Raw genomic sequence first — 19,322 nt, 5'->3', positions numbered from 1 at the left:
TTCCTCAGGAGGGGTATATGCCCTTCGATATGGGACTGGAGTTTTAAGTAGTCTTGTCAGCCTCTCAGTGAGAGCATTGACCAAAGTCTGGAGATGCAGAGAGAGTCTTCCTGCAAACCTATCCAGACTAAGCAACCAGTGTTGACGAGTTTCACTGTCTGCTTTTTCTTCACTCAAGTCCATGTCAGGAGCGATGCTACAAGACTGTCACACTTGAGAGGCTGTGTTTCTGTTCCACAGCATGGATTCTGGTAAGATCGTTTAAATTTTTACATATGTTAAAAACACTAGAAGACAGGGTCACAGTGTGGCTCCTTTTATCTTAATAGAATCTTGGGTTAATATCTCCTGAGGGAGGTTATTGAACAATGGGGATTAATCAAATGTGATACTTTGATTTTATGCTGCTTTATGTGGAGATTTATTGGGCTCATAGACTGTTCTTATGCGGTAACGGAACACACAGGTTTTTACTTTCACTTTGAAAGCTGCACAGCTTGTAGCTTGGCGCACTTTTTCTCATAGCAGGGGCAGTCCTGTCTAGTGGACCACGTGACCGGGTGTGGTCACACTTTCGTTTTCCCTTTCATGTCCGAGCTAGCTGTCAGAGAAGACGTTGGTTTCTCTGTTTGCCTGTGTCTAGGAGGTGGTGAGTGCCCCAGTCATTGGGAGTATAAAGGTGCCGTTTTGTGAGAAATAAAAAGATAATTTATTCTGTGTCCTACTGTTATTAGCGCAAGCTATGTAGGATTCTGATATGTTTGAGGGTACTCCCTCTTTCCCTAATAGTAATACCTGTCTATATTGTGAGGAGGCCTTGGTATGCCCGCCCTCTCAACTATGTTCCATATGCATCAACAAGGTTATTATGTCTAAGAAGGTTAACCCCTTTAGTACTTCTGAGCCGTCCACCTCTGAGGAATCGCCATCCCGTGAGGTGCATACCCATCAGCCATCTCCCTCATCACATGCAGCTTCCGTCTGGAGGGAGCCATTTATCATCAGACTTTACTGCACAGTTAAAGACGGCGGTGTCTGAGGCTCTTAGTTCTTTACCTCGCCCTGCCAAGCGCAAGGTTAAACATAGCTCTCCGGTACAGGGGTCATCCAGTGATTTATTAGATTTGTCTGTTTTTTAAGTATCCAAGGATAGGTCACACTCTGAGTCTTCAGAGGGTGAACTTTCTGGATTGGAATCTGCTACTTCTAGGGCTCCGGCTGCGGAGGAGCCAGCCTTTAGATTTAAAATTGAACACTTACGTTTTCTTCTAAAGGAGGTTCTGTCGACATCAGAGGTTCCAGAGGCCAAGTTGCCTGATGAACCTTTGATCCCTAAATTAGACAGAGTGTAAGAAGACAGGGTAGCTCCGCTAACTTTTCCTGTAAAAAGGGCAAACTTTATTAAGAACGAGTGGGATAGAATTGGTTCTTCTGTTTCCCCTTCGTCTGCCTTTAAAAAATTGTTCCCGGTCCCAGACTCTCAGCTGAAGTTGTGGGGTTTTCGTCCCTAAGGTGGGTGGCGCTATCTCCACGCTAGCCAAGCTTACTACTATCCCACTTGAGGATAGCTCGTCATTCAGAGAGCCGATGGATAAGAAGATGGAAACTTTTCTCAGAAAAATGTTTGAGCATATGGGATACTTGTTTCAACCGGCAGCGGCTGTTGCTGGAGCTGCGGCCTGCTGGTGCAAAGCCTTAGCGGATTTGATCCAGGTGGAGGGTCCCTTCGATGTTATCCAAGAAAGGATTAAAGCCTTGAGAATTGCTTATTCTTTTATCTGTGATGCAAACATGCAGATTATTCACCTGAATGCTAAGATTTCGGGTTTCTCAGTACAGACCCATCGGGCGCTCTGGCTGAAGTCCTGGTCTGCGGACATGACTTCTAAGTCTAGACTAATTTCCCTTTTAAGGGAAATATTTTATTTGGTCCAGGCCTGGACTTCATTATCTACACGCCACGGTTACAGGGGGCAAGGGTGCCTTCCTACCGCAGTATAAAAAGAACAAATCTAAGGGACAAGGATCTAATTTTCATTCCTTACGTTCTGAAAAGTCCCAACGTCAGCAGACCTCCTCTAAGCCCAAGCAACCCAAGAGCACTTGGAAGCCAGCTCAATCCTGGAATAAATCCAAGCAGAATAAGAAGCCCACCGAGACCAAGTCGGCATGAAGGGTCGGCCCCCGATCCGGCGCAAACTGTTGCTGTTTTCAGACGCTTGGTTCAGGGACGTGCAGGATCCATGGGTGTCCTGGAGGTCATAGCTCAGGGATACAAGATAGGTTTCAAATCTCATCAACCCAAGGGCAGATTTCTCTTCTCAAGCCTGTCTTTCAGACCAGAAAAGAGGGAAGCCTTTCTGGGGTGCGTGTGGGATCTGTCCTCCTTAGGGGTCATTGTCCCGGTTCCTATCGCAGAAAGAGGTTTGGGATACTATTCAAACCTGTTCGTGGTCCCAAAGAAGGAGGGAACTTTCTGCCCGATTCTGGACCTAAAGTGCTTAAACAAGTTTCTAAATGTCCCCTCGTTCAAGATGGAGACAATAAGGTCCATCCTTCCTCTAGTTCAGTAAGTATAGTTTATGAACACTATAGATCTGAAGGATGCCTACCTTCACGTTCCAATCCACAGGGATCACTTCTTGTTCCTAAGGTTTGCGTTCCTGGATTAGCACTTCCAGTTTATTGCACTTCCGTCTAGCTACTGCTCCAAGAATCTTTACAAAGGTTCTAGGGGCTCTCCTGGCCGTCGCCAGAACTAAAAGTATAGCAGTAGCTCCCTACTTGGACGACATTCTGGTTCAAGCACCATCTTTTCGTCTAGCAGAGGACGATTCGGTATCTCTTCTCTCTCTTCTTCGATCTCATGGATGGAAGATAAACTTAGAAAAGAGTTCTCTTATTCCAAACACCAGGGTAGAATTCCTGGGTACTATAATAGACTCTATATCTATGAGGATATTTCTCACAGACCAGAGACGTTGCAAGCTAGCTTTGGCATGGCTTGCCCTCCGGACCTCCTTAAGGCCATCTGTGGCTCAGTGTATGGAGGTAATTGGTCTCATGGTGTCCAGCATGGACATAATTCCCTTTGCCAGGTTCCGTCTCAGACCATTACAGCTGTGCATGCTGAGGCAGTGGAACGGCGATCACTCGGATCTGTTTTAACAGATTTCTCTGGACAGCCGGTCGAGAGAATCGCTCTCTTGGTGGCTCTGTCCAGTGCATCTGTCCCGAGGGATATCCTTTCTAAGACCATCCTTGGAGATTGTGACTGTGGACGCCTATCAGTATGGGGAGCTGTTTGGGGTGCCAATAAGGCACAGGGCCTCTGGTCTCAGGAGGAACACTACCTCCCGATCAACATTCTGGAACTTCGAGCAATCTACAATGCTCTGAAGGCTTGGCCTCTTCTGGGTTCGTCCCGGTGTGACGAACCAAGGTTATCCAACCCTGCGCCCGTCACTTATTTGGCACAGAAAGGGTTTTCAGCCCCCTTTTCTGTCACCTATAGCTCAAATGCTGCCACCACTTAAAATTTATTAAAGGGAAAATCTTAAGGAAAACCCCAGACTTTACACATTAACTCTAGAAATACAATTTAGCAGAAAATAACCTAAAATTATACAGTTCTAATATTCCAGTCTCTTTCAGTAAAGTGGTTCAATTATTAGACAAAGGCCAAACTTAATAAAGGAATTATTTATTATGCCAAAAATATTATGCACAATGCATTAATAATAAAAAGTTGTTACAAATAAAATTACACACGCAAACAGTATTTTAAAATAAAAAGGAGAAAAACAGAATGGAATACTTTCCTAGTCTTCAAGATCTGCGCCAGGGGCTGGCATGAAAATGATGGCTCCTTACTTCTGTACAGCAGCTCCCCTTGTAAGAATGACAATCTTATTGTTAAAAAATAAGATTCTTAAACCCTACTTTTCAGAGATTAGGTTGCTTAACCACACCCTCCTGGGCGGGCTAAGAAACCCCACTGTCTTTACAAACTTCAATAGACTAAATTTCTTGCCTGAATTTATACAATCCATTATCATTCCTGCTAGGTAAGAAATTTCTATATTTACATATTTAGAACCTCTTAGTTTTGAATTATGACTTACATAAAGACAAACAATTTAGAGGACCAAAATCAGCATGGTTTTACTTCAGGGAGATCATGTCAGACTAATCTAATTGACTTCTTTGATTATGTAACAAAAGTATTAGACAAGGGAGGAGCAGTTGATGTAGCATATCTAGATTTCAGCAAAGCATTTGACACCGTCCCACACAATAAACTTATTCACAAACTATATCTCCTTGGTCTAGATTCAAAAATTGTGAACTGGGTGGAATGCTGGCTTAAGGACAGAAAACAAAGTGTCTTAGTAAATGGAGTTCATTCAGCAGAGGGGGCTGTTACTAGTGGTGTTCCTCAGGGGTCAGTTCTGGGGCCTGTTTTGTTTAACATATTTATCTGCGATATCAGCAAAGGGCTACAGGGGAAAGTATGTCTCTTTGCAGATGATACAAAAATTTGCAACAGAGTGGATGTTCCAGGGGGGGTAGACAAAATGAGAAGTGATATACAACAATTGGAGGATTGGACAAATGACTGGGGTCTAAAGTTTAACACAGCAAAGTGTAAAATAATGCATTTAGGGAAGAAAAATCCAAATGTTAATTACAGACTCAATGACACTTTACTGACTGTTACAGATGAGGAACAGGACTTGGGAATTATTATTTCAGATGATTTAAAACTTAGTAAACAATGTAGTAATGCAGCGAGTAAGGCTAGCAGAATGCTTGGATGTATTGGTAGAGGTATTTGCAGCAGAAATAGTAAGGTTCTTATGCCACTTTATAGATCATTAGTTAGGCCTCATCTTGAGTATTGTGTGCAGTTCTGGAGACCATATCTTCAGAAGGATATTAACAAACTTGAATCTGTGCAAAGGAGGGCTACCAAAATGGTACATGGTCTAAAAAATAAAACTTACCAGGATAGGCTCAATGACCTAAATATGTATAGCTTAGAGGAGAGAAGGGAAAGAGGTGATATGATAGCAACTTTCAAGTATATTAAAGGGTTTAGTAAAACTGAGGCTGTGGGTATTTTACATAAAATGGAAAATTCAAGAACAAGGGGTCATGAGCTCAAGCTAAAGGGTAGTAGATTCAGAAGTAATTTGAGGAAGCACTTCTTTACAGAAAGAGTGATTGATTTATGGAATAAACTTCCTCAAGAGGTAGTAGCAACAAACACTGTGGGGGACTTTAAAAATGCATGGGACAAGCATAGGGCTATCCTACGAACTAGATAAGTTTATACTGTTAGGTAAGGTCGGGCAGACTTGCTGGGCCTATGGCTCTTATCTGCCGTCAATATCTATGTTTTATTGGGAGAACCAGTTTGATATCAAATATGCCATAGGTTGTCATATTTACCTGCCGTTAAAGTTATAACACTTTTAACCCACATATGTACATAATATACCAATGTCCTGTCAGTGACCTGGTCAGTTTTTGTAATGAAGGGCCTGTTTTGCATCATGCATTCTATTGACAGCTTAAGCCATAAACTTTATCCTGTGTATCTCTGTGACTAAGAGCTTCAGTGATTTTATGACTCAATGCATACACACTAACATTTGGTGGCTAGTTAGAGGGTTCTGGCACTTCAAAGAAAATACAAACACAATTCTTCTTGAAAACAAATAACTGTTTTGAGTGCAAGCTGCACAAAGTTAACTCCTTAGGAGCTGAATCCTGAGATATTTGTGACACCTCCCCCAATAAGAGACGCAAAAGGGGGTGGCTACGAGCCACTCCCGATGCGTATCAAAAGGAGCTTCCCCTTGCGGTGAGAACACCATTGCCAGACAGATTGCACCTAGCAGTTTTGGCAGCAGGATGCCCTCCTTTTAAAAGTGACACACTAGTTGCTCTACCCAACTGATTGAATATATTGCAGGGCCCTTCCCATGCAGCCTCTAGTTTGTTCTGTCTCATGGGCGTGAGTACAAGAACATTATGGACCATCTCACACACTCCCTCTCTGGCAGTAAACTCCTGCAACTGTTTTTGTGTGAATATGGCATCTCTGGGTTTTGCAGGTACCTCCCCCAATAAGGTTGGCATCTTATCTCTGAACAACACATCATCCCCTGTTACAGAGGTGCCTGTGAAACCTAGTGTCTTGCTACCTATGGTGTGCTCTCTAAGCATATTGTGTGCTGTCAGTTGCTGCTTAACTACCATAGGCTCTTGCCCTCCCACTGGAGTAGAATTCCTGTACTCCTGCACTCTGTTATGGTTGGTAGGGGGTTGACTAACTGCCCCCCTTCTCCTCACTGTGGGTTCTAACTGCTGGGGACACTGATGCTGCACATCTATCAGTGTATTTGCTGAATGGCACGGTGGTGCTGTGTAAATACCCTTCTCTGTACTCCTCCCCCCTGTGCCTGCAGTCTGTGTCAGTCTCTGTCCCCTAGCCTGTGCAGTCTGTTTATAGGTCACAGCTGAGGTTACTGGGGTCTCTGTCACCCACAATCTTTCACACTCACTCTGGGGGTCCCTCAAAGAGTATCCTGTACCCTCCTCCCCCACACACTCTGAAATCTGTGGCTTTGCTGCTTCTGTCCTAGAGTGGGCTAGTTTGCCCCCCTGCTCTCTCTCACAGTCAGTCTGCCACTTTGCATAATCACACAGAATCTGGTATCCTTTTGACACTGGTGCAGACAAGCACACATCTTCCTTCTGCCATTTATCCCAACTATTGTGTCTTTTCACAGGGTACAGAATTGTCCCTGGCAGAGACTGGCACACATCATCCAGCGGCCCAGTCACCCAGTCATTCTCTCCCCCGTCAATCTCACCTCCTTCTATAGAATACACTGATTCAATCACAGACAGACACGCACCCCTCATCTGCCTTCTCTCACAAACAGCTCCTCCCTGTACAGGTAAACTCAGTTCAGGCACAGACAGACCCACACAGTCTACCGGCCTTTCTCCACCATCAGTTTCTCCCTGAACAGCTAATGGTAATTCTGCCGATACTGCTGGTTTAAGTACAGGAAGACACACCGTCTGTCTGTCGTTCTCCCCAGTCAGCATCTCCTCGTACAGCTTCACCTCTCAGCACAGACACCCCCAGTTCAGGCACAGCCCTGCGCACACATGCACTCTGTCCTCCCTCCTGGTCATAATGTCTCTGAGCATTTTTACACACAGCCCTTTCCACATAAGGGTCTGCAACTAATGTCACTAGGTCACATGTAGCATTGTCAGGCACATAAAGAGATAACAATCTACCCAAATCAGTACCCAGTAAAACATCATTAGGAATATTTTCAGATACCCCCACATTTCTTAAACCTCTCCCCACTCCCCAATCAAGATATATACGTGCCATAGGCACTGCAAGTTTCATTCCCCCAATCCCTTTAACTGCTAGAGTCTTTCCAGGGATAATGTTCTCAGAGTTCACTAGCTTTGGATGCACCATAGTCACTTCTGCACCTGTGTCCCTTAGCCCTAGGGTTACCTTATCTCCAACAGTCACAGGTTGCAGGTTCTCATGGTTGTTTTCCTCTGGACAGGTAACAAACAAAACAGATGCTGGTACTTCTGAGGGATTACTCCCTCCATCTGATTGCCCCAAGTTAATCCTCTCTGGGCAAGTGGAGCTGATGTGGCCCACTTTGTTGCAAATAAAACATCTGCGGGTATCCCCCTGCCCAGATGCAGCACTCGCCCCTCCTTTCCCAGAGGGAGCAGACACACTGGATAAAGGCACAGCAGGCTTTGTGAAGGGGGGTCGTGCAGCAGCTCCTTTACAGGTGGATCCCCCCTTAGAAAAGGATTTCCTCCCATTCTCTGGAGACCTGTTAGCTGTGTAAAAATCAGCCAGCTCGCCAGCTTCCAATGCTGTTATGGGTTTCCGATCTAAAACCCATTCTTGAACTCCGGCTGGGCACAGCTGCATAAATTGCTCCTTCACAATCAAATCTTCCAGCTCCTCCATAGTGGCAACTTTTAATCCTCTGACCCACTGTTTAAAGGCTGTCCTCAAGTTTCTAACAGCTGTAATATAGCTCTCTGACACACCTTTCTGCAGGGAACGGAATTTCTTTCGGTAAACTTCAGGAGTAAGATTGTATCTCCTCTGCAGGGCAGCTTTAATGGAATCATAGTCCTGATCAAACTCTGGGGGTAGTTCAGCAAACGCCTCCAGTGCAGGACCTTTCAGGCCAGGGGTAAGGTACTTGGCCCACTGCTCCCTTGGCAACTGGAACTGTCTGCACACTTTCTCAAAGCTACGCAGGAATACATCCACATCTCCATCTTTCTCCAGGGTGGGCAAATTCTCTGCACGCACTCTGGGAGCAGGGGGGTCTCTAGGTTCACTAACAACAGGTGAGACCATCCCTCTCTCCAACCGTGCAAGCTGTAGCTGATACTCTCTCTCTGCCTGTCGTTCAGCAGCCTGTCTCTCAGCTGCTAGAGACGCCTGTCTCTCAGCCACAGCAGCTTGTCGTTCAGCAGCCTGTCTTTCATAAAACTTTGTAATCAGTTCCATGCGCAAACTTGCATCCACTGAGCCCATATGTTTAAGAACAGTTTGCAAATAACAGTCCAAGGGATCCCCAGATTCTGATGAATCGCTGCCCCCAGCTGCAGACATCTCTCCTGAGACCTCAACTGGTGTGATTTGGCTGTTATCATATTCAACAAGAGCTTGTATTAGTAAATCTTTGTTCTTTGAACGTGTTGGAATATCCCGCTCCTGGCATAGGAGTATAAGTGCCTCTTTAGATCGCTGCTCGTATGCCTCCATAGCAAAAATAAAATTGAAAAGAACAACAGAGAATAGGGAAGGGGACTGTTTGCAATGTGTCACTATATAATGCACTGAGTTTTAGCCTTTGGAAATTGTAAGAAACAATCTCTTTTAGTACCGGGATTTCCACACTAGCAAATCCACAAGCACTAAAATCTAATAATAAAAAAAAAATTATCTACACCGCTGTCCACCAATTTGTGACGAACCAAGGTTATCCAACCCTGCGCCCGTCACTTATTTGGCACAGAAAGGGTTTTCAGCCCCCTTTTCTGTCACCTATAGGTCAAATGCTGCCACCACTTAAAATTTATTAAAGGGAAAATCTTAAGGAAAACCCCAGACTTTACACATTAACTCTAGAAATACAATTTAGCAGAAAATAACCTAAAATTATACAGTTCTAATATTCCAGTCTCTTTCAGTAAAGTGGTTCGATTATTAGACAAAGGCCAAACTTAATAAAGGAATTATTTATTATGCCAAAAATATTATGCACAATGCATTAATAATAAAAAGTTGTTACAAATAAAATTACACACGCAAACAGTATTTTAAAATAAAAAGGAGAAAAACAGAATTGAATACTTTCCTAGTCTTCAAGATCTGCGCCAGGGGCTGGCATGAAAATGATGGCTCCTTACTTCTGTACAGCAGCTCCCCTTGTAAGAATGACAATCTTATTGTTAAAAAATAAGATTCTTAAACCCTACTTTTCAGAGATTAGGTTGCTTAACCACACCCTCCTGGGCGGGCTAAGAAACCCCACTGTCTTTACAAACTTCAATAGACTAAATTTCTTGCCTGAATTTATACAATCCATTATCATTCCTGCTAGGTAAGAAATTTCTATATTTACATATTTAGAACCTCTTAGTTTTATTGGGAGAACCAGTTTGATATCAAATATGCCATAGGTTGTCATATTTACCTGCCGTTAAAGTTATAACACTTTTAACCCACATATGTACATAATATACCAATGTCCTGTCAGTGACCTGGTCAGTTTTTGTAATGAAGGGCCTGTTTTGCATCATGCATTCTATTGACAGCTTAAGCCATAAACTTTATCCTGTGTATCTCTGTGACTAAGAGCTTCAGTGATTTTATGACTCAATGCATACACACTAGCATTTGGTGGCTAGTTAGAGGGTTCTGGCACTTCAAAGAAAATACAAACACAATTCTTCTTGAAAACAAATAACTGTTTTGAGTGCAAGCTGCACAAAGTTAACTCCTTAGGAGCTGAATCCTGAGATATTTGTGACACCCGGTTTATCAGATTCCAATCAGACAATGTAACCTCGGTGGCTTACATCAACCATCAGGGGGGAACGAGAAGCTCCCTAGCAATGAGGGAAGTATCTCAGATTTTAGAGTGGCAGAGGCCCATAATTGTTCGCTGTCAGCAATCCACATTCTGGGTGTGGACAACTGGGAAGCGGACTTTCTCAGCAGACAATACTTTCATCCGGGGGAATGGTCTCTCCATCCCAAAGTGTTTGCAAAGATATGCAGCATGTGGGTGACGCCAGAGATATAGATCTCATGGCGTCTCGTCTCAATACCAAGCTACCCAGATATGGGTCAAGGTCCAGGGATCCTCAGGCGGAGCTAATAGATGCATTAGCAGTGCCTTGGAGGTTCAGTCTAATTTACCTTTTTCTGCCGTTACCACTCCTTCGAGTAGTGCCCCGAATCAAGCAGGAGCAGGCGTCAGTAATACTGATTGCTCCATAGTGACCGCAAAGGATGTGGTTCGCGGATCTAGTGAGGATGTCATCTCCTCCATGGAGGTTACCTTGTCGCAGGGATCTGCTGGAACAAGGTCCTTTTGTTCATCAAAATTTAGATTCTCTGAAGCTAACTGCGTGGGGATTGAACGCTTAGTCCTTGCCAAGAGAGGGTTTTCTGAGAGTTATTGATACTCTCATTCAAGCTCGTAAGCCGGTTACTCGTCGCATCTATCATAAGGTGTGGAGAACCTACTTATTCTGGTGCGAGAAGCGTGGATTTCACTGACATAAAGTTAAGGTTGCCAGGATTCATCTGTTTCTCCAGTAACGACTGGAGAAGGGTCTTTCGGCCAGTTCCCTGAGGGAACAGATTTCGGCCTTGTCTGTTTTACTGCACAAGCTCTCAGAGCTTCCAGATGTTCAGTCTTTTATTAAGGCTCTGATTAGGATCAGACCTGTGTTCAGATCTTCGGCTCCTCCTTGGAGTCTGAATCTGGTTCTTAAAGGGACACTGTACCCAATTTTTTCTTTTGTAATTCAGAAAAAGCATGCAATTTTAAGCAACTTTCTAATTTGCTCCTATTATCAATTTTTCTTCGTTCTCTTGCTATCATTATTTGAAAAAGAAGGCATCTAAACTTTTGTTTTTGTTTCAGTACTCTGGACAGCACTTTTTTATTGGTGGATGGATTTATCCACCAATCAGCAAGGACAACCCAGGTTGATCACCAAAAATGGGCCGGCATCTAAACTTACATTCTTGCATTTCAAATAAAGATACCAAGAGAATGAAGAAAATTTGATAATAGGAGTAAATTAGAAAGTTGCTTAAAATGTCATGCTCAATCTGAATTACGAAAGAAAATTTTTGGGTACAGTGTCCCTTTAAGGTTTTGCAACGGACTCCGTTTGAGCCTATGCATGAAATTGACATTTAGTTGTTGTCCTGGAAGGTTCTTTTTCTACTGACTATTGCTTCTGCGAGTTTCTGAGCTTGCCGCTTTGCAATGTGAGCCTCCTTATCTGGTGTTCCACTCTGATAAGGCTGTCCTACGTACTAAGTTAGGGTTTCTCCCTAAGGTCGTGTCAGACCGCAACATCAATCAAGAGATTGTGGTTCCTTCCTTGTGTCCTAATCCTTCTTCTTCGAAGGAACGTTTACTTCATAATTTGGACCTGGTTCGTGCCTTGAAGTTTTATCTTCAGGCTACTAAGGATTTTAGACAAACTTCTTCCTTGTTTGTTGCCTATTCTGGGAAGCGTAAGGGTCAGAAGGTCTCTTTGACTTCCTTATCTTTTTGGTTGAGGAGCCTTATCCGCTTAGCTTATGAGACAGCGGGACATTAACCTCCTCCAAGAATTACGGCTCATTCTACTAGAGCAGTGGCTTCCTCTTGGGCCTTTAAGAACGAGGCCTCTATGGATCAGATTTGTAAGGCAGCTACCTGGTTCTCCTTACATACTTTTTCTAAATTTTACAAGTTTGATGTTTTTGAAGCAGCCTTCGGGAGAGAGGATTTGCAGGCTGTGCTGTCCTCAGATTAGGGTCTGCCTCTCTTTGTCCCTCCCGTTATCATTCAGTGTCCTCTAGAGCTTGGGTATAAGTTTCCCAACAGTAAGGAATGAAGCCTTGGACTCTCCTTATATTAAGAAGGAAAACATAAATTATCCTTAGCAGATAATTTAATTTCCTTCTGTATAAGGAGAGTCCACGGCCCCTGCCCGTGTTTTCCGATGCGCGGCCCCCTAAATTTGATATTTCTCCTACTGTTCCTTGTTCCCTCGGCAGAATGACTGGGGTTAGGGGAAGTGGGAGAGGTATTAAAGCCTTTGGCTGGGTGTCTTTGCCTCCTCCTGGTGGCCAGGTTCTGTATTCCCACAAGTAAAGAATGAAGCCGTGGACTCTCCTTATACAGAAGGAAATTAAATTATCTGGTAAGCATAATTTATGTTTTTCTGAAGTGTACAAGGAGGTAAAAGAGACATACAAATTTAAAAAAACAAAATAAAGCATTTTATTATTGCACTGTTGCTTGTATTTAACAGTGTTTAACTCTTACAAAGGGTTTAAACGCATAGTTAAAGTTATGCAATAAATCAAGTTTGGTTAATAGTAAATCTATGTAGTCTCATAGAAGCTCAGGAGCGTGCACGTGTATTTAGCTTATTATGGCAGAAGTGTTTGCAACAATATATATAACACTGCAACAAACAATATTGCAAAACAGTGCTACCATAGAGAACTAAAGACTCGTCATCTCCTATGAGACTACATAGATTTACTATTAAACAAAGGATAGCAAGAGAACAAAGCACATTTAGTAACAGAAGTAAATTGGAAAGTTGTTTGAAATTGTATGCTCTATCTAAACCATGAAAGTTTACTTTTGACTTTACTGTCCCATTAAAAAAAAGTTTTCCAGTTTACTTTAGTTATTAAAAATGACCTATTTATCTTGGTATCCTTGAAACTTCACTTCTTTCTTTCATGTAATTGGCAAGAGTCCATGAGCTATTGACGTATGGGATATACAATCCTACCAGGAGGGGCAATGTTTCCCAAACCTCAAAATGCCTATAAATACACCCTCACCACACCCACAATCTTGTGCTAAGATTTCTACATTGATATGCGCTTCTCAGCATTGTTGAAGCCCGGTTCCTCTCAGAGTACAGCGAATGTCAGAGGGACGTGAAGGGAGTATCACTTATTGAATACGATGATTTCCCTAACGGGGGTCTTTTTCATAGGTTCTTTGTTATCGGTCGTAGAGATTCATTTCCTACCTCCCTTTTCATATCGACAATATACTCTCAATTTACCATTACCTCTGCTGATAACTGTTTCAGTACTGGTTTGGCTATCTGCTATATGTGGATGGGTGTCTTTTGGTAAGTATGTTTTTTATTACTTAAGACACCCCAGCTATGGTTTGGCACTTTATGCATTTATATAAAGTTCTAAATATATGTATTGTACTTATATTTGCCATGAGTCAGGTTCATGTATTTCCTTCTGCAGACTGTCAGTTTCATATTTGGGGAAAATAACATTTTAAGAAATGTTTTTCTTACCTGGGGTTTAGTCTTTTTTTCTAATTGACTATTTTTCTCTTGCAAATTGCGGGCGGTATTAGGCCCACGGGTGCGCCAAATGCTAGACTTTATCGCGTCATTTTTGGTGCAATAATTTTTTGGCACGAAAAATACATACGTGACACAACTTCGTCACTTCCGGCGTCTTAGTTGACGCCGAAGCCTTACACACGGTTGCATCATAGGTGACGCGAGTGTGTCATTTCCGGTTATTGTTGGCGCAAAAAAAAATTTCACTTACGTTGTGCGTCATACTTGGCGCAAAACATTTTTCATTATTTTAATACCCCATTGATGTTTGCCTCTTGCCTTTTTCTATGTCAGAGGGCTATGCTATTTGCATTTTTCCCATTCCTGAAACTGTCATATAAGGAAATTGATAATTTTGCTTTATATGTTGTTTTTTTCTTTTACATTTTGCAAGATGTCTCAATCTGATCCTGCCTCAGAAGTATCTGTTGGAACTTTGCTGCCTGACATTGGTTCTACCAAAGCTAAGTGCATTTGTTGTAAGATTGTGGAAATTATTTCTCTGAATGTCATTTGTAATAGTTGTCATGATAAACTTTTACATGCAGATAGTGTGTCCATCAGTAATAGTACATTGCCAGTTGCAGTTCCTTCAACTTCTAATGTACATGATATACCTATGAATTTTAAAGAATTTGTTACTGATTCTATTCAGAAGGCTTTGTCTGCATTTCCACCTTCTAATAAACGTAAAAAGGTCTTTTAAAACTTCTCATTCAGTTGATGAAATTTCAAATGACCAACAGCATAATAATTTATCCTCCTCTAATGAGGATCTATCTGATACAGAAGATCCTTCCTCAGACATTGACACTGACAAATCTACTTATTTATTTAAAATAGAGTATATGCGTTCTTTATTAAAAGAAGTGTTAATTACTTTGGATATTGAGGTGACCAGTCCTATGGACGTTCAGTCTAATAAACGTTTAAATGCTGTTTTTAAACCTCCTGTGGTTTCTCCAGGGGTTTTTCCTATTCCTGAGGCTATTTCTGATATGATTTCTAAGGAGTGGAATAAGCCAGGTACTTCTTTTATTCCTTCTTCAAGGTTTAAAAAATTGTACCCTTTACCAGCAAATTCTATAGAGTTTTGGGGGAAAATCCCCAAAGTTGATGGGGCTATTTCTACTCTTGCTAAACGTACCACTATTCCTATGGAAGATAGTACTTCCTTTAAGGATCCTTTATATAGGAAGCTTGAATCTTATCTAAGGAAAGCCTATTTATATTCAGGTCATCTTCTTAGACCTGCAATTTCTTTGGCTGATGTTGCGGCTGCATCAACTTTCTGGTTGGAGAATTTAGCACAACATTGGATTCTGACATATCTAGCATTATTCGATTACTGCAATATGCTAATCATTTTATTTGCGATGCCATTTTTGATATTATCAAAATTGATGTTAGGTCCATGTCTTTAGCTATTTTAGCTAGAAGAGCTTTGTGGCTTAAATCTTGGAATGCTGATATGACATCTAAGTCGAGATTACTATCTCTTTCTTTCCAAGGTAATAATTTATTTGGTTCTCAGTTGGATTCTATTATTTCAACTGTTACTGGGGGAAAGGGAGTTTTTCTGCCTCAGGATAAAAAAAACTAAGGGTAAATCTAAGGCTTCTAACCATTTTCGTTCCTTTCGTCAGAATAAGGAACAAAAATCTAATCCTTCCCCCAAGGAATCTGTTTCCAATTGGAAGCCTTCCTCAAATTGGAATAAATCCAAGCCATTTAAGAAACCAAAGTCAGCCCCTAAATCCACATGAAGGTGCGGCCCTCATTCCAGCTCAGCTGGTGGGGGGCAGATTAAGGTTTTTCAAGGATTTTTGGATAAATTCTGTCCAAAATCAATGGATTCAGAGCATTGTCTCTCAAGGGTATCGAATAGGATTCAGAGTAAGACCTCCTGTGAGAAGATCTTTTCTCTCACGTATCCCAGCAAATCCAGTAAAAGCTCAGGCTTTCCTGAAGTGTGTTTCAGACCTGGAGTCTTCAGGGGTAATCATGCCAGTTCCTTTTCAGGAACAAGGTCTGGGGTTTTATTCAAATCTATTCATTGTCCCAAAGAAGGAAAATTCTTTCAGGCCAGTTCTGGATCTGAAAATTTTGAATAGTTATGTAAGAGTACCAACTTTCAAGATGGTTACTATAAGGACTATTCTACCTTTTGTTCAGCAAGGACATTATATGTCTACAATAGACTTGCAGGATGCATACCTTCATATTCCGATTCATCCAGAACATTACCAGTTCTGAGATTCTCTTTTCTAGACAAGCATTACCAATTTGTTGCTCTTCCATTTGGCCTAGCAACAGCTCCAAAAATCTTTTTAAAGGTTCTAGGTGCCCTACTCTCTGTAATCAGAGAACAGGGTATTGCTGTGTTTCCTTATTTGGACGATATCTTGGTACTAGCTCAGTCTTTACGTTCTGCAGAATCTCACATGAATCAACTAGTGTTGTTTCTTCGAAAACATGGTTGGAGGATCAATTTACCAAAAAGTTCTTTGATACCTCAGACAAGGGTCACCTTTTTAGGTTTCCAGATAGATTCAGTGTCCATGACTCTGTCTCTAACAGACAAGAGACGCTTGAAATTGGTTTCAGCTTGTCGGCACCTTCAGTCTCAGTCATTCCCTTCAGTGGCTATGTGCATGGAAGTTTTAGGCCTCATGACTGCAGCATCGGACGCGATTCCTTTTGCTCGTTTTCACATGAGACCTCTCCAGCTTTGTATGCTAAATCAATGGTGCAGGGATTATTCAAAGATATCACAATTAATATCCTTAAATCCCAATGTACGACGCTCTCTGACGTGGTGGTTAAATCACCAACATTTAGTTCAAGGGGCTTCTTTTGTTCGACCAACCGGGACTGTGATAACTACAGATGCAAGTCTTTCGGGTTGGGGAGCTGTTTGGGGATCTCTGACTGCTGAAGGGGTTTGGAAATCTCAAGAGGCGGGATTACCAATCAATATTTTAGAACTCCGTGCAATTTTCAGAGTTCTTCAGTTTTGGCCTCTGTTGAAGAGAGAACCGTTCATTTGCTTCCAGACAGACAATATCACAACTGTGGCATATGTCAATCATCAAGGTGGGACTCACAGTCCTCAAGCCATGAAAGAAGTATCTCGGATACTTGCTTGGGCGGTATCCAGCTCCTGTCTAATCTCTGCGGTGCATATCCCAGGTGTAGACAATTGGGAAGCGGATTATCTCAGTCGTCAGACTTTACATCCAGGAGAGTGGTCTCTCCATTCAGATGTGTTTTCTCAGATTGTTCAGATGTGGGGTCTTCCAGAGATAGATCTGATGGCCTCTCACCTAAACAATAAACTTCCCAGATACCTGTCCAGGTCCAGGGATGTTCAGGCGGGAAGCAGTGGATGCGCTAACCATTCCATGGAATTATCCTGCTTACATCTTCCCGCCTCTAGTTCTTCCAAGAGTGATTTCCAAAATCATCATGGAACAATCGTTTGTGTTGCTGGTGGCTCCAGCATGGCCTCACAGGTTTTGGTTTGCGGATCTTGTTCGGATGTCCAGTTGCCAACCTTGGCCACTTCCGTTAAGGCCAGACCTACTGTCTCAAGGTCCATTTTTCCATCAGGATCTCAAATCATTAAATTTGAAGGTATGGAAATTGAACGCTTAGTACTAAGTCATAGAGGTTTCTCTGACTCAGTGATTAATACTATGTTACAAGCTCTTAAATCTGTTTCCAGGAAGATTTACTATCGAGTTTGGAAGACTTACATTTCATGGTGTTCTTCTCATAAATTTTCCTGGCATTCTTTTAGAATTCCTAGAATTTTACAGTTTCTTCAGGATGGTTTGGATAAAGGTTTGTCTGCAAGTTCCTTGAAGGGACAAATCTCTGCTCTTTCAGTTTTATTTCACAGAAAGATTGCTAAACTTCCTGATATTCACTGTTTTGTACAGGCTTTAGTTCGAATTAAGCCTGTCATTAAATAAATTTCTCCTCCTTGGAGTCTCAATTTGTTTTTGAAGGCATCCATTTTGAGCCTATGCATTCTTTGGACATTACACTACTTTCTTGGAAAGTGTTGTTCCTTTTGGCTATCTCTTCTGCTAGAAGAGTTTCTGAGCTATCTGCTCTTTCTAGTGAATCTCTTTTACTGATTTTTCATCAGGATAAGGCGGTTTTGCGGACTTCTTTTCAATTTTTACCTAAGGTTGTGAATTCTAACAACATTAGTAGAGAAATTGTTGTCCCTTCATTGTGTCCTAATCCAAAGAATTATTTGGAAACATCCTTACATTCTTTGGATGTGGTAAGAGCTTTGAAATATTATGTTGAAGCTTCTAAAGATTTCAGAAAGACTTCTAGTCTATTCGTTTTATTTTCTGGTCCTAGGAAAGGTCAGAAAGCTTCTGCTATTTCCTTGGCTTCTTGGTTAAAGCTTTTGATTCGTCAAGCTTATTAGGAGTCGGGTAAGATCCCGCCTCAGAGAATTACAGCTCATTCTACTAGGTCAGTCTCCACTTGATGTGCTTTTAAGAATGAAGCTTCTGTTGATCAGATTTGCAAAGCAGCAACTTGGTCTTCTTTGCATACATTTACTAAATTCTACCGTTTTGATGTATTTGCTTCTTCAGAAGCAGTCTTTGGTAGAAAAGTTCTTCAGTCAGCTGTTTCAGTTTGATTCTTCTGCTGATGTTTTAAGTTTTTCTTATCACTAAAGAATAAACTTATACTTTGGGTTGTGGATTATTTTTTCAGCGGAAAATGGCTGTATTTTATTTTGTATCCCTCCCTCTCTAGTGACTCTTGCGTGGAGTTCCACATCTTGGGTATTTGATATCCCATACGTCACTAGCTTATGGACTCTTGCCAATTACATGAAAGAAAACATAATTTATGTAAGAACTTACCTGATAAATTAATTTCTTTCATATTGGCAAGAGTCCATGAGGCCCACCCTTTTTTTTTTTTGGTTATGATTTTTTGTATAAAGCACAATTATTTCCACATTTCTTTGTTGATGCTTTTTACTCCTTTCTTTATCACCCCACTACTTGGCTATTCGTTAAACTGAATTGTGGGTGTGGTGAGGGGTGTATTTATAGGCATTTTGAGGTTTGGGAAACTTTGCCCCTCCTGGTAGGATTGTATATCCCATATGTCACTAGCTCATGGACTCTTGCCAATATGAAAGAAATGAATTTATCAGGTAAGTTCTTACATAAATTATGTTTTTTTGAGAGCATACTGAGGTAGGATCAGGTAGTGTAGCATGACTTGAGTACTAATTATATAACATTGTTATAAACATTATTGAAAACACTACTTTAATATAGTGGAATGTTATATATATATATATGTATATGTAAATATATATATATAGATATAGACATAGACATGTGCACACACCTGAGCCTACCTCAGTATGCTTTCTTGGAAAGGAGCTACATTTCAACAAAGACCACCTAGCGAAAAAGGTATGTTTAAAAATAGAAGTGAATTTAAATTGTACGTTCTATCTGAACCATGAATGCTTAAAGGGACAGTAAAGTCATAATTAGACATTCGTGATTTAGACAGAGCATACAATTTTAAACAACTTTCCAATTTACTTCTATTAT

The 19,322-nt window shown here is 41.5% G+C and overlaps 1 protein-coding gene across 1 annotated transcript in view; it reads left to right on the top strand.

The window, feature by feature from the left end:
• Nucleotides 1-19,322, top strand: part of SLX4 (SLX4 structure-specific endonuclease subunit) — a 57,930-nt gene that overhangs the window by 37,248 nt on the left and 1,360 nt on the right. The window lies entirely within an intron of this gene.

This window comes from Bombina bombina, chromosome 11 (assembly GCF_027579735.1).
Source record: "Bombina bombina isolate aBomBom1 chromosome 11, aBomBom1.pri, whole genome shotgun sequence".
Classification (NCBI taxonomy): Eukaryota; Metazoa; Chordata; class Amphibia; order Anura; family Bombinatoridae; genus Bombina; species Bombina bombina.
Note: the sequence above shows the minus strand (reverse complement) of the source record. Positions and strands in the feature narration are given on the sequence as shown.